This window comes from Myotis daubentonii, chromosome 10 (genome assembly GCF_963259705.1).
Source record: "Myotis daubentonii chromosome 10, mMyoDau2.1, whole genome shotgun sequence".
In the NCBI taxonomy this organism is placed as follows: Eukaryota; Metazoa; Chordata; class Mammalia; order Chiroptera; family Vespertilionidae; genus Myotis; species Myotis daubentonii.
Genome location: NC_081849.1, coordinates 9,786,903 through 9,803,497, shown reverse-complemented (window position 1 = coordinate 9,803,497; position 16,595 = coordinate 9,786,903). Strand labels below are relative to the sequence as shown.

The following is a 16,595-nucleotide window of genomic DNA, read 5'->3' as shown; positions in this document are numbered from 1 at the left end:
AGATGCAGGTGGCATGTGGGAAAGCATCTACAGACGCTTATGGCGCACAATGGGTTAATATAGCAACATGAGTAATATAGTAATATAGCACGTAAATAGTTGAACTTTAGTATCTGGTATTATTTCAGCCCAGTGGAAACGAAATATTTTCAGGACACAATTAGAGGGATATCAAACAGAACAGAGATATAAAACCAAACACCAATCAGAAATCACAAATTACATTGCCTTTCATTTGTGTAATAGTTTGAGCAATAGACATGCAGGGCTAGGGATAGTTTGGCATGATTGAAAATTACAACAGCAAATAATTCGAAGTGATAAGAGAGCAACATAAATGTATACTTCCCTGGAAGTAAAGAAATACAAATAGATCAAGAACATATAAATTTAAAATTTTTATATTTGGGACAATACAAAGTCAGGCTGTCAGATGAAATTTATTCTCTACAACATACATTCTCTATAACATATAACAACATTAAAGGTACTGAAGTATGAATGTTGGCAAGCTCACATCACTGCTAAAAACCATCACAATTTATAGTCCCTTATGTTCTGAGAAGAAACTGTCATTGCTGCCTTGTTTGTCTGCATAGTGGGCTGGCTGTCACAGGCTGAGAAAGGAGACCTTACTTTGCATGGGACAGCACACCTCATGAGGTATGAACACTGGCATGACGTATGCATGTCATGATTGTTGGATGGGGCAGCAAAGGAGTGAAGGAATGAGTTAGATGAGGCTCTAAAAACACTTTGGCAGTTCCCAGGAGAAGAAAGATGTCTCAAGAGATTTGGGACAAAACTTTCTAAGTGGTGCACTGTATAAACTAGAGCAAAGATATGCAGTACTCCTATAGTTGGGAGTTGTATTTATTTCTAATGCACACTGAATAGTCTGGGCCAATATGTTATGTAGGTTTTGAAAATGGATGTCTCTGTATGTAAAGTCCATAAAGAGGGGAGCTTTATGTCTAATTTTAAATGGGGGGATAAGGACACATATGTAATACCTTAATCAATAAAGAAAATAAAAGTGTTATGACTTGACCCCAAAGGTAAGGGAAGTAAAGGCAAAAATAATGAATGGGACTATATAAAACTAAAAATCTTCTGCACAGAAAAAAAAGTAAACAAAACAAAGAGGCAGCCAACCAGATGGGAGATGATATGTGCAAACAGTAGCTCTAACAGTGGTTTCTTCTGAGTTTTTTATATAATCTCCAAAATAAATAAAGAACTCACAAAACTCAACACCAGACAACCCACTCAAAAAGTGGGCAGAGAACCTGACCTGTCTCAAGAAGGCATGTGAACAGCCAATAGATAGATACATGAGAAGATGTTCAACCTCACTGGCAATGAGGGAAATGCAAATCAAAACTCCAATGAGATACCACCTCACACCTGTTGGAGTGGCTGTTATCAACAAGACAAGCAATGACAAGTGTTGGAGAGGTTGTGGAAAAAAAGGGAACCCTCATTCACTGCTGGGAATGTAAACTGGTACAACCACTGTGGAAAGCAATCTGGCAATTGCTAAAAAAATTAAGAGTAGACCTATCACACGACCCAGCAATTCCTCTCCTCGATATATATCTGAAAAAATCGAAATCATGTATTCTCAAAGTTATATGCACCTACGTTCATTGCAGCATTATTCTCGGTGGCTAAGACATGGAAACAACCAAAGTGACCTGCAATTGGTGATTGGATAAAGAAGATATGGTACATATACACAATGGAATACTACTCAGCCATAAGAAAGGATGAAATATTGCCACTTGCAACAACATGGATGGACCTTGAGAATATGATGCCAAGTGAAATCAGTCAGTCAGATAAAGCTAAGAACCTTATGATTTCACTCATATGTGGGCTATAAAACTGAAACTCGTGAAAACAAACAACAATGTGGTGGTTGCCAGAGGGAAGGGGATGGAGGTTGATGGTGGCAGGAGAAGATCTGACTTTGAGTAGTGGACACACAGTGGGATATACAGACTTTGTAACACAGAATCCCACACCTGAAACCTATGTGATCATGTTGACCAATGTCACCCCAATAAATTTAATTATAAACAAACAAACAAATAAATAAAAGTTTACCAAACAGCTTACTCAACTCCACATTTTATTTCTGGATTGGTGGCATCATCACTACATATATGAATGAGCATAGAACACAGGCAAAATTGTGTAGAAATTAATACTTATGGAATGTTAATATATGCACCTCAGGGAAGAGAATTTTGGGTGGTTATTGATTTTTCTGAACCCTAACATGATCAAATCTTCATGCACTCTACCTTACCCTCTTCTTGTTTCAGCATTCTGTTTAAATAAGATGAGGCTCCATTCCTGACTGAGAAAGAGGGGTGTGTTGTGAGAATACCTAGTAGGCTAAGAAAACTAAAACAAACAACGAACCCCACAACTTTTAAATTTTAACTGAGCTCCCGTGAGCTTCATATGCAAAATTATTTGTGATCATTTTGGTTGGTTTTAATTTTTATTTTAGGAAGTATATTTTTCTCCCTTTCACCCTTATATAGTATGCTTGCTGATATGGCACTATGGCAACATGTTCATAGCTTCAAATTTGAATCCAGGCACTTCACATAAAATGTTTTAGTTGAAAGTAACCTAAAAATAAACCCAGGTTCTTTTTAAATTTGGAGGAAATGACCTGCTCAATATCACACAATAGTTATAGACAGACCAAGTATCAGAATGCAGGTCTCCTGGCACTTAACATGGGGCTCTGTGTAGTAAGCCAAGCTGGGTATTTTACTATCTGGGACAATAATTATTATATTTTTCAGAAAATTTTATTGTCACTCATACTCTGATATGTGTTATTATCATCAGAGAAGTCCTTTAATACAAATGTACCTGCTCAGAACCAGGAAAGCAGAATATACTGGGACTTGGAATAGCCAGATGGCAACATGGAGGGCACTGGGTAGCTATGGAGCAGGAGTGGAGGAGCAGAGGTATGACTTAGCAATATTTAAAATGAGAAAAGAGGGGTACTTATGTATTAAAACCCCACTTTACCTTGCTTTAGAATTTTCCAAGGACCACATAGTCACTGGTGGTTTAATAAGATACCAGAATTATTTTGAAAGGTCTCATAATTTTGTCTGGAGGACAGAAAAGGAAAAGAGAAAAATGAGAAGAAATGGGCAAAGAAAAGAGACCTCCTCCTCATTATCAATAGAAACGATTATATATTCTTTTCACTGTTTTCATGATATTTAGAATAAAATTGCTGAGCAAGTTAGTGCACAATTAAAATAAAGATATAGTATGTAAGAAGGAGAGCTATAGGGCGTTAGGTTTATAAGACACTAGAGGCCCCATGCACGAAATTCGTGCATGGAGAGGAACCCTGGCTCCTAACCACTCGCCTGCCTGCCTGATCACCCATAACTGCTCGCCTGCTTGCCTGATTGTCCCTAACTGCTCGCCTGCTTGCCCAATGGCCCCCAACTGCCTCTGCCTGCCTGCCTGATTGCCCCTAACTGCTCACCTGCCTGCCTCATTGCCCCTAACCACTTGCCTGCATGCCTGATCACCCCTAACTGCTCGCCTGCCTGCCTGATTGTCCCTAACTGCCTCTGCCTCGGCCCCCACCTGACGTGGCTTCATCTGGAAGGACGTCCAGAATGACATCTGGAAGGTGGTTTGGCTGTCTGGTTTAATTAGCATATTATGCTTTTTTTATTATAGATTATCTATATTTGTGTGGTGTTATATGGGTAGTTATATCACTTACTCACACCTTTAGTTTTAGCTGTCCAAAAGCAATTTGACCAAGCTAAAGAGTGGGATTTTAAATTTGGAGAAATGGACTTTCCATCAAATCATAAATCTTCAATATGCTCTATTTAAGGATGAATATTGGAAGATTAAGAAAAACAACAAGTTGTATACTTATGCTGTGTGTGAATGTCAAGAAGTAAAGCCATATAAATCTAAAGGTTTTCAGAAGATACCTTGGCTTGACCCACCTCCCTCCATCTTTACCCAAAGACAATCCTAGAAATACTTGCTATGCCCACTTTGTAGTCATAGTGTAGCCATTAGAAACATCTCTGTACACTACTTATGCTATTCATAAGATATGCTTAACCCATGGACACAGACAATAGGGTGGTGAAGGCCTGGGGTCGGGGGTGAGGTCGGACTGGGAGAGGTCAATAGGGGAAAAAGGGAACATATGAAATACTTTCAACAATATTTTTTTTAAAGAATAAAATAGATACAGAAAGTTGAATTTGAAGTATACCCAACTGAGATAAGAACCATGTCTTGGCCAATATAATAGTAAACGTATAGTAAAAATCTAATAGCCCAAGTGTGAAATGGTATGAAGTAAGTCTAGAAAGAAAAAGTTAGGTGAAAATTTATTTCAATTATATAAAAAACAAGTGAGACAATGATGCACACAGAAGTAACTTCTTGGGCCTCCAAAAAGTCATTTATTCCTTCATTCAATATTTAGTTTTAGAGCTCCTACCAAGTTTGAGGTAATGTTCTAAGCAGTGGATTAGGACATTTAAAACAAAATCTCTGACTCATTGGGGGCAGAAATGATAAATAATTTTGTTGTTGTTGTTGTTGTTAATCCTCACCCAAGGATATTTTTCCATTGATTTCCAGAGAGAATGGAAGGAAGGGGAGAGACAGAGAGAGGAACATAGAAGTGAGAGAGATACATCTATTGGTTGCCTTCCGCATGGGGTTCGGGGTCGAGCCTGCAACAGAGGTACTGTGCTATTGACTGGACTCACACTCTGGACCCTTCAATCCATGGACCGACACACTATCCACTGAGCCAAACTGGCTAGGGCTATAAACAAAATCTTAAATGCCAGTTGATGATAGTGTTATGGAGAAGAATAATGAATGGTAAAGATGATAGAACATGATCAATGAGGATTTCTTATTTTATATAAGACCATCAGGGAAGGTTTCTGTAATAAAGATATATTTGAGTAGCGACCAGAAGTTAGTGAAGGTACTTGAGAGTAAAGCATTCCAGACAGAGAGCATAACTCCGAGGTAGAAATCATCTTATTCTATTTTGAGGAATACTAAGAAAGCCAGTGTGTCTAGGGCTGACTGAATAAGAGCAAAATGTTAGGAAATAATGTCAGATAGGTAGCTGGGATAATATGGACTTATGTAAAATCTTTGTCTCTCATTCCAAGAGACATAATAAGCTACGGGAAGGCTTATACAAAAGAATGACATAATCAGACCTATTTTTAAAAGCTCACTGCTGTGTGAAAAATAAACTGTGGTGCCGTGAGAAAGAAGGGGCATCAACTAAGCAGCTATTGCAGCAATTCAGATAGGAGATGAAGGTCAATCTGCTTAGACTGGTAACAGTAGTTGTCCTAGCGAGATGTACAAAACAAGATTTTGGGGTGCCATCTAGATAAAGTAGAGGCAGGCTGAGAGAGGAAGAATATTAAAGACAAAAAGGAAGTGAAGAGTTAGCTTCAGGAATACAGATATAGATCAACCAGTTCCTGGAACATAAATTTGGGCGAAGCAATGGTGAGGAATAGTTCCTAAGGATGTTGGGGATCTTTTTTTAAAAAATGAGATGATTTTATGACAGTGCATATGTTAGGCTGTTAAGATATTTGGATTAGTATACTATAAGTTTCTCTTTACTATCAGCCAGTGAAAATTTTCATAAATGCCTTCTCCAAAATATGTCTATCACTGACTTTTTAACCCCCAAAGCACATTTGTTATAAAATTTATTTCTTCTTTAAATTGAGAAAAAGTTGCAAAATGATGGCTGTGGTTGTGTAAGTATACTAAACGAGTACCAAATTAAAATGATACAAAAAAAAAAACTTTCACAGAAAATGTCATCATAAAAGTTGATAAGGAAAGAAATAAGTGAACACCAGAAAAAAAAATGTATGCTCTTTCTCATAGCATCTTTTATTTGAGGAATTCAAAGTTAATTTCGTCACCTATTAAAGAAAATGACATCCTCATAGTATACTCATTTAGACTTATATTAGGAAGATCTTTCAAAAGAAACACTAAAACTTAAATAAATTTTACATCAACATTATCTTCCATAAAGTATATTTTAAGCCTTCCAAGGTAAAAATTGAAAGAAATTGAAGAGCATTAATAAACTAAAAATGCTGAAAGTTTGGGAACCCCTAGGGATTCATATGTTTCACAGTAATGTGCTTTTTCAACATTTAATTTTTTCGCTCTTGTTAATGAAAATAATTTGGCACAGTAGAAAGGAATTAAGACATCAGCTCCTTATGACATACGTATCAATATAATGGAAAGGTATGTTCTAGAGATCCTTGTTGGAGGCAGGAAGAGAGAACTGTACAACTAATTGGAAAGTTAAATTCAATCAGTGCAGTATAGGCAAAAGAACACATATTTCAAAGATCAGTAATTCAAAAGGTTGAACCTGGGCCCCAATAGATAAATCTTGGAGAAAATGCATTTTAAATAAAAATTTAGATAAAATTATATAAATTGAGGGAATTTTAGAATTCGAAATGTTCATGGGAAGCAACTTGGAATAATAAACAAATACAAGTCAATTTAGAGAAGGTGAAGTTCACAATTACAAATGAAAAAATATTAGAATTAAAAGTGAATCATAAGCTCCAAATCATTAAAATATAATCTTGTTTTTAAAATGAAATGGTGGTGATGCCAATATACCTTATTTTAGAGCATAGATATACTCTGTTAATTTGGCGACTCAGTAAAAATTTGTATAGCTAGGCCCAATTCCTAATTACTCCAGTTATAAAATTGAGATTACATCCCTAAAAATAATTAGGACATTACTTAATAATAATACATTTGAGGATATAGCAAATTAGCAAAGCAGCTTTTTAGAGAAAAAAATAGTTTTAGTGAATGCTACTACTAGAAAAAAGTCCCACATATATGAATTTACTTTTTCAATTTAATATAATAGTTTGGGAATATAATAAACCTAAATATTTTCTAAAGACCTCTCTCCAGAATTTCTATATGCTAACATTAACCTCTTAGTTAGTCATTTATTTATATTTCACCAAGTTACTCTCTTTTTAAATTTGTCTGGAAAATTTGGGGAAGGGTGATGGGTAAATACACTGGACATAACAAAAGAGTATACGCAAAAACACATCAGAGGTAATAACAAGGCATAAGTAAAGAAGAAACTAAATATCTATTTTAATAGGTAAGAATACCTACAAGAAAAATTATTTTATGGGAAGAGCATTCTACTATAATCAATGCTGGGCAAAAAAAAAAAAAAAAAAGTAATGGTATTTTTAGAAAAGCCTCCTAATTATCCTTAGTTAAGGTGTTAAAAAACATACAACAACTATGGGTTCCACTTGAAGGTTCAAAAAAACCCAAATGAAGTTAAAAGTTTGGAACAACTCCATAAGAAAGCACTGATAATGACCTAAGCTTCATGAAAAAAAAGACCAAAACACTTAAACTGTTTTACTTGATAAAGAATATGGAACTCATATGGCTGGAGTACAAGTGTATTAAATGATTAAATAGGTGGACCTAAGAAAATTTTTATGTCCTCTAAAGAAGAAACAGAACTAAAGTAAATTACAGCACATGAAACTAGATTGTCTGCAGACCTTGAAATGCTTTAAAAAAGTTTCAAACACTTGGATTACTTTTTCAGAAGCCTTAAGAATAAAAGCATCAATCTTTATGGGTTGAATTTGCTCAAGTTTGTTAGAACTCTATACATTAAGGACTACACAAGTGCGGTTCTTTTCAAAATCTATGCAAATCTCCGGCCTAGTTTAAGAAATAGGCTTTCTTTTATTAAAAAGCAGTATAAATATGGGGCCTGGTTAGAACATTTTGGATCCAGTCATTTACTATTAAGAATACTACTATTTATAACAAAGTTTTAAAAAAAAATGTTTGAGTGTACCAATAGTTAGTATTCAGTAATTGTAATGAAATTGATACTATTTCTGAATTCAACTGATTTGAAATTTTGTCTAGCAACAATCATGTCCAGAGAACTTCTTAATGGTAAGTCACTAAGTCAACTGCCTCTTTCTGGTTTTAATTCAGAGAGGCAGCAAACACATGACCACACCCAGCATTCAGTTTTGTACCAATATTGGAACTAATAGCTGAATTGACTGTCAACACAAAAATAGACAAGGGGAATAAGACAGAGTCAGCTGTAAATCCTTTAAAATATCACAAATAATATTACTATTATATAATTAAGTTGTGTACCCCTCATATTCTCTCCAAAAATAAAAAATCTGGTACATTTGTCTGTCTACTAGTACATTCATTATACTATTATATGCCTCCCTGAGTCTCAATCAAACCATAAAGTTATTTTCATATATTCAAATATACTTTTCATAAAATGTAAGTCAAATACTTTATGGAAAGCACTATAGTTCTGCAAAGAGTTATTTTGTATTTCTGAATTCTTGTTTGTACAAAAATGAATAGTTTCTCAATATAGGTTATCTGTAAATTGAATGATTACCTTCCCCCCACCCCTATTTTTATGGTGTGTCACATACAATTTCCCTCTATTTTAGGTTTCTAGAATATTATGAGATTTTTTAGAGCAAAACCACTACACTATTATGAGTGAAATAAAAAATAAAACAACCCTCCAATGACTATTTACTCAGATACAACCATTGAATCATTTCATAAAATGCAATCAAAGGTCTCTTTCCATTCTAGAGCCAATTTCCATACAAAAACCAATTTCAGCTCTATAATTTCTATCATTCTGAATCCCAAAATGTAAGTTGGGGAATTTTGAAAAACAGTTTACATGGTTCATAATTATTTGTGTATATTTTCCTTTGATTATTCTAGTACCCATTCTAATGTAATGGTAACATTTTAATAATCTGTGTATTTTAAAAGCATTTATTGTACTCATATGTAAATTGCATGCTTAAAATTATTCCCTAAAAATTATTGTACTTAAAAGTAAATATTAAGATGCCCCTTTTAAATTGAGTACCTGTCCTCTCTCATCTATAGGGATTTAACATCAGGTTTCTATACTCCTCTTTAAAAGTTTCTAACTTAGTCACAATTAAGAATTTATTTCATTTATTTTCAGATTACAATGAAATAGTGGATTTCTTAAGGAAATATTAAAGTAAGTGACTACTGAACATGAATCTAGTTAAGTAATGAAAATGAAAGGAAGGAAATAAGCAAGGAAGGAAAGAACTTCAAAAAGCTCGAAAGCTGAAATGAAATTTTAGGATCCTAATGACCATAGTGTGTATAACTTCATATCCACTTCATTAATATATATACAAATAAATCAAAATTGTAAATTAATTGTGTAGCGGCATTAAATAAACACTGCATTTTAAAATTCCAATAAACTGAGAACATACTTATCCATAACTCATGTTGACAGAAAAGATAAACAGGCCCCTTGACATAAAACATTTCCCAGGGTACGCCACAATGCAAAATTGAAGATGAAAATATCTGAAAAACCATCTTTACTTCAATTCTGACCTCTCACATAGACTTGCTATTAAACAAGCCCTCCTGTCTCCACCGATGCTTAACAAAACTAGTTGAGCTATTTGAGTTAGAAGAGCGTGCAAAGATGTGCCTTCCGGGCAAACTTTTGCTTTCTAAAAGTTAATCTCTTTAAACACTTCCAGTTGGAAAACGTCCACTCCAGCTACTTGACACCAGGGCATCACTTTCTCCCTGGGCTTATCTGCTATTGCTTAATTATTCTTCCAAATAGACTCAGGGCACTTTGGGGAGGTAGCTCTTCAAGCATTTCTGAATTCCTGATGACTGTGTGTGTACCCACCTCACACACTTCCACTGGTCCTTCACACCCTTCCTCCCGCCAGCGGTTCCAAGCACTCGCCTGCTCACCTGCAAGCAAACAGTACTTGAGGCATCATCCTCAAGATCCAGAAACTGCCTGGATTTCTGCACGCGGCGAGAGAACTGGGGCGGGGGCCATAGGACCATTACAGGAGCAGCTGTCCATTAAGTGCTTTAAATCTGATGATTAAAAAGCTGAATAAACAAGTAGAAAGATGGGTCTAGTTCCTTAGGGGATTCTGGAGTTTGAAGAGCCTCCCCAGAGGGGTCCAGTTCGGCCTCTTTTAACTTGTCCCTAAGCACAAGGCACACTGGTTCCAGTCTCAGGTGCCCCCAATTCTCACGTGCCGGCCGTTTCCTTCCCTCCCAACCAGTGTCACCAAGTGTCCCGGGAGACTTACCGAAGACCTCTCCGAGTCTGAGGATACAGAACAACTTTTCCTCCCTGCACCAGCCGAGCGCAGACCCCCACGGCGGCCAGCGTCCACTCAGAAGCTCGCGCCGAGGTCGGGGTGCCGGGGCTCACTCGGGCCCGCGGGCGGGGAGCGGCGCGCGGGAGACGCACCGGAGCGCGCAGCCTCCTCCAGGGTCCCACCCGCGCGGCCCCCGCACGCGCTGCGCTGCGATCCCCGAGGGGCGTCGGGGGCGCGCTCCACCCGGGTCAGCGTCCACCCCGCGTGCCCGCCTGCCGTCCGCTCGTCCCTGGCCTCCGCGAACTTCCACGGGAGCCGACCCAGAAGCCTTCCCTCGCTCGCAAAGGTGCCTGCGCCCCTCCCACCGTCCCTCCCAGAAGACCCCGCAGGAGAGGTTGCACCCAGAGCCCACCCAGCGCGCGGGGGAACTTTCCGCAACGGAATACAAGTGAGGCCGGGCAGACACAGGTGGACCGGGTCGTGCTAGCCAGGGATGGGGGCGAGAGCGCGGTGGGGGCAGCCGCGGAAATGCCCAGCTGTCCCAGGCATCACTAGGGACCCGCGTTGCTTCACTCCAGAAGCAGGAGTGCCCCTCTCCGCCGCCGGCTCCCAGAGAAGAACTTTAGAAATGTTCGCTGAAGTGAGTGTCCAACTTCGGGACCAGAAGAAGCGCGCACTTGCCAATCGAGTAAATAGAGGTCAGCAGTGGGAGCATAAAGTGTGTGCCTCCAGCCAGCAGATGTTTTTACTGGTGTTTCTCCTCAGGGGAGAGGGGGGTGGGGGAGAGGAGGAGGAGGAGGAGAAAACAAATAATAAAAATAAAAGAGTAAACAAACACACATCTGGTATTTCAACATACAATTTCCTCCAGCCGCGGGCCTCTCCCGACCACGCAACCTTTTGCATATTCAAAACGAAAAAGCACCCGCGAGCCAACAGCAATCTCCCCTCTCTCGACTCCCCCTTCCCGGATCACATCGTAAAATGCAAAAGAATAACAAGTGGGAATACTAAGTTCGGACGGCGACCCAGGCGCCCAGCCCGCGTTTGACGCAAGTCCCACCCGCCCTGCCCGCCGCGCGTGGAGGCTGGGGCGAAAGTTTGCGTCCCTGGCTCCGGCGCGGGGAGCGCGGCGCAGAGTCGCAGCCGGGCCGGGAGGGGAGGAGGCCGGGACCGGGTGGGGTGCGGGGCGCGGCGCGCCGGAGTTGAGGTGAAGAAACTTACCGGGATCGGGGACGCCTGGGCGGCGTCCAGTGAGGTGGCACCCGCGGCGGGCCCGGAGGCAAAAGCTCCCAAACAAAACACGCGCGCGCGGGTCGCCGCCGCCGCGGCCGCGTGTCGGGAGCGCACCCAGGCGTGGGGAGGCGGGGGAGCAGAGCAGCCGCCGCGGGCGGACGCGGCCGCCGCTTAAATAACCGGACCGGCGCTCGCCTGCGGGCGGAGGGTGGCTCCCGGCTCCAGCTGGGGCCGTGGGGACCGCGGCGGAGCAGCACGCGCCCGCGTGTCTCGCGCTTTCTCAGAGGCTCGCGCTGTCTGGCGCTGCCGCTCCCCCCACCCGGATCTGTGTGTGTGTGTGTGTATGTGTGTGTGTGTGTGTCTCGTGTGCGTGTGTGTGTGTGTATGTGTGTGTGTGCGCGCGCGCACTGCCGGGCGCGCGCATCCGTGTTGTTGGCAATGCAAACTGTACACACACTGTGCGGGGGCCGCCTGTCCTCGGACAGACCGGGTGGGGGAAGGGACGCCTTACAGGGTCATCAAGTGCCGCGGGACCACTTGTTTGCTTGTGTTTTACTTTGCGTTGTTATTGTTGTTGTTGATCCACAAAGTGGTTTGGAGCCGGCCGGTTAGCAAGCCTGCCGCCTCCCTCCACTCCTTCCCCCCGTCCCACAACTTCTTTAATGGAAGGGGAACGCGGCGAAATAGTGTTGCAAGTCGCCGTGGAGCCTCCTGGCTGACGTCAGGTCCACCTGCTATGTAAGCAACTAGCTGGAGAACTTGTTTGTTCTGCGCCACCCCCACCCTCTCCTCAATCCCGCTCTGCCTCCTCCCTCCAGGCCCAGAAGGCAGTCCGGGAAGGGGGTGGGGAGGAAGGAGAGAACAAAACCGTCTGCTGTATTGGCACAGCCGAGTTGTGTCTGCTGCTTCTTGGCAGTCCCCAAAGTACGTCCTCTCAGCAGACAGAGCTGCTGGCAAATGAAACTGGGGATTCCGCGTGAAGTGCAGAAAAACTGGAAGGGATCCAAAGCCCTCGGTGGCCGGGAGTTAAAGTGCTTGGGAGTCAGAGAGGGAGAGCCCAGCACGCGTTAAAACGCCCACGGGTCTTCTCTCCCGGCCTCCGCCTCTGCGGCCTGGGGTGCAGAGGGGCCCAGGGCCCTTTCCCTCTTCACTGGGGTCCAGACGCCTGTCTCATTTGGGCCCAGGAGTTCGCTTGGTTATGATCCCGTGTCACCGGCTTGGGGGCGGAGCTTGAAAAGTGGTCGCTGAGCTGTGACTTTTAGGGTCCCAGGCTTTGGAGATGAGTCCCATCAGTGACTGAGGGGAGCACAAGCAACCGGAAGGAAAGTAGAGAAGGAACTTCAGAGCCTGCCCTGCGCTCGCTTCAAAGCCAAGGCGCCGGGTGGGGAATGAATGGACCCAGCCTCCAGCACCTGGGACCCCGAGTCTGGCAGCGGGACCCACGCGGGACCCAGGGGGTGACATGGCCCAAAGGGGCGCGTAACCGGAGTGGGGGGTGTGTGTGCTCCGCAGCCCTTTTCCCACCCGGGCTCGCGGCAGGCGGTTCCTCCCCCGCCGCCTCCCACCAGCCGCTCCCCGCCCGCGGGTGGCGGGACCCTTCCCGGCGCGTTCCCTTCCCCGAGCGCCGCAGCCCGAGCCGGGCTCTGCTCGCGGGTCGTCGGGCAGCAGAGCGACCGGAAAGGCGCGGAAACTTTCCGAACAGCTGCGCCCAGCGAGGCTGTTGCGAGCAAAGGAACCTGGCCCCGCACTTCATCCCCGCCAACTTGAACATCTCCGCAGGCCGCAGGGTGTGTGTGCTGTGGGGGGCCTTGGGGGGGGGGCTGGGGAGCCCCGCGAGCTGCACAGACGTCTGCCTTTGAGTCTTTCTTTTCCTCAAAGAGCAGCGCGCCCTTTTTCTAAAGGGCGGGCGCAAGCTCTCTCTCTCTCTCTCTCTCTCTCTCTCTCTCTCTCTCTCTCTCTCTCTCTCTCACACACACACACACACACACACACGCGGTGCCCACTCTTCCTTTCGGAGCCCGCAGTGCTCCTGCGGAGGAAGCAGCTCTGGCAGCCACATCTGTAAACACAACCTCAAGTTCAGTAGCGAAACCAATGAAGTCCCTAAGGCGCGAGGCCGGGGCGGAGAGGAGAGGCCCCTGCCCGGGCGGGAGGAGGGCGAGCGGGGCGCTGGGGTTGCGGTGCCTCCTGGGTCTAAACTCCAGGCGGTCCCGAAGCTCTCTGCCCACGGGTGGCTCTGCTTTCATAAAACTGTCTTTTTCGAAATGCAGGCTGAAGAGTAGACAAATAATCCGAATATTTTTTTAAATAAAAAGATGGGAGCGGGGAGACAAGAGGAAGCAGCCTTTCAACTTAGAAACGGCCAGACTCCAGTGGCCCCACTGAAAAGGTGCAGACAATTTTACGTTGAGCAAGTTGCGCGTCCGCTCCGCCGGCAAACCTCCATGAAAAGCAGAGCCTCTGAACGGACCTGAAACTATTTGGGAAAAGAGACCGGCAAACGGCGCTGAAATCCTTGGAAGAACGAAGACCTGCCCACTTCCTCCCCGCGGGGTTTGCGCATAAAAGTAACGGAAGAGTTGAAAGGTCTGCGGAGGTTCCAGTCTCCCCTTCTCTCTCCGCCCTGCACACGCGGACCCCACTCACTTGCCTTTCTCGTTCGGGCTCCCGAAAAAGTGCACTGGAAGCTTTATTACAAAGGAGTCGGGGCCCCTCCGCAGACGGTCAGGCTCCCCGGGAGGGGAGAGGGGGGAGCGGGTTTGCCCAGCCCGGCACCGTTCGGGGTACTCGGAACGCAGATACATTTTGGTGAAATCACCAGCCTCTGACGTGGGTGCAAAAACATATCTATGCAGGGGGAGGAGCACGTGTGTCGGAATGGACCTCGTATCCCAGCCAGACGTCTTTTAAGCGGGGTGAGCCCGCACCCCCCGCGCCCCCACCCCGTTTAACTTCGCCCCCATGATCTCCTCTCCCCAGACTGCGGCTCCCCGACCACCGCCCCGGCCCGCAGGGCGGACGCCCCGGGAGTGGAGAAGCTGGTCTCGCCAGCAGCCACTGCCCGGGCGCCTGGCCCGCAGCCAATGGGCTGGGCCCGGGTTCGAGAGGTGAAAGTTCAGGCCCAGGGCTCGCCTCTCGCCACCCCCCCCCCCACCCCCCGCCCCCGTGGCCTCCTTCCCAGCCCCCACCCCCAGCCCCGCGGACACCGCCTGGCTACGAGGGGCTGCCAAGGTGGCACGCAGTTTGCTGATGGGAGGTCATAAAATATATTTATTTGCAATTCCTTGAACTCGCCCACCACCCCGCCTCCGCCAAGCCGGGAACACTGCGGGCTTTGTTCCCCTCGCGGCCGCGGAGCCCGCCGGGGTCCGGCGCGCGGTGCTAACAGACTTCCCCAAAAGTTCAAGGAGAAGAATAGGAAAAGCGCGTTTCCGCCGCGGAGGGAGACGCCGACGGGACACACAGCGGGGGACGGAGGGGGTTGGGGGGGGGGCGGGGAATGGCTCTTTTGTACCCGCGACCGGCCAGCCCCCCGGATCGCAGCCGCTTGAAAGGAGACACCGCGCATCAGAGCGAGAGGGAAGCACCAACTGTGCGTCTGTGGCCCCGCGGGTCGCAGCCCAGCGCCAGGCTCCCCGGAGCACGTGGGTCTGCAAAGTCCCTGGACCGGGTTGGGGCGGGGGGGGGGGGGGGGGGGGGAGATAAACGGAGCCGCCGTGCAAGCAGTGAGCTTCGCCCAGTGGCCCTCGAAGTTCTCTCTCGAAAATGTATTTGGTTTAAACATGAGATGAAACCGCAAATCAACAAATTCCTCCCCACTGCTCCGTGCAGGTCCGGGGGAAGGGTGCCTTCGTTCGGGGTGGTCTCTGCCCGGGCATCGTGCGCGAAATGAGCCACCCCAAGGGAGAGGAACTGAGGCCAGGACGCGGGAGAGCGAAGTATGCGCGTGACAGGGTAGCAACCTCGGCGCCATGCCTCTTGGAGTGAACCTATTGAGCCTGTAGGTATTTGTTATGAAAATATTATTATTATTCACACATTTAGGTCTGTTTGCTCCAAAACTTTCAATTAAACAATACGCACATTTTTTTTTCTTGCTCAGAGCCTTTTTCTTGGTGTAATTGTGACTCATACTTAACATGTATCTACTAGGGGGAGAGATCACTGGGAGAGTGGAAAAGGGGTGAATTTTTTAAAATTATATTTTGTTCTGTTAGAGATACCAGCTTCAAAGCCGCTTCAAATAGCCTGTAACCAAAGTCTTCTTTAAACGCAAGGTAAAATACGCTTTCCTTTCGCACAGAAGAACTGGGCATATGTCAGGTTTCTATTTTCCAGGTCCACTTCAGTTTTCTGAAGATGAGCAAATAAGTAGACTCCTTTTAAACATTCCCCTCTCCTCCCAGGCGCATCTTAGGAAAAAGAAAAGTCTAGTTTCACTGGAGTCAAATCAAGGGTAATCTGTTACCATGACAAATCGAATGTAGAGGGTGCAAAATTGGTGGAGTTACACCACCATCTGTCGTTAAGCTTTGGGACTACAAAATTTGGGACTTAAAATAAATCTTAATGAGCTTTCTTAACTTTTTTTTTTAAAAAATCACAATCTATATTTTTCCTTTGTATCTTTATAACATTTACCCTAGATCTACCTGGACCCTGAAGCGTGTGTGTGTGTGTGTGTGTGTGTGTGTGTGTGTGTGTGTGTGTTCATAAATCCTTGCTTCCACCTAGGTTCTCGAGTCCTCGCTCTAAATAAATAAATGCCCCACATCTGCCAACCAGCAGATACAACCATTTCAGATCAGCTGTGGGGCTACGGATTTCCACCCCACCCCCCACCCCCACCCACCGCCCCTGCGTGCCCTTGCTTCTAGTAGGCTGCTGGTAGGAAAGATCAAGCCCCAACTAGAGAGCCACCTGTGCTCTGGAGTAAATAGTAGACTCTTAATTCCTTCTTGAATTGTAACCTAGTTCTTTGCTAGCATATCTAATGTTGAAACTAGATATCTCTGCTAAGAGGTTAGCTGGGAGTGTCTTAAAATGGGTTAAAAGGCA

The 16,595-nt window shown here is 44.8% G+C and overlaps 1 protein-coding gene across 1 annotated transcript in view; it reads right to left on the bottom strand.

Annotated features, from left to right (window-relative positions):
- FOXP2 (forkhead box P2) overlaps positions 1–11,896 on the bottom strand; it is a 704,673-nt gene extending 692,777 nt beyond the window's left edge. Inside the window, exon 1 of the mRNA XM_059711598.1 lies at positions 11,526–11,896. The gene's annotated coding sequence lies outside the window, so the exon portion shown is untranslated. The remainder of the gene's footprint in view (positions 1–11,525) is intronic.
- Between the last annotated feature and the right edge of the window lie 4,699 nt (positions 11,897–16,595).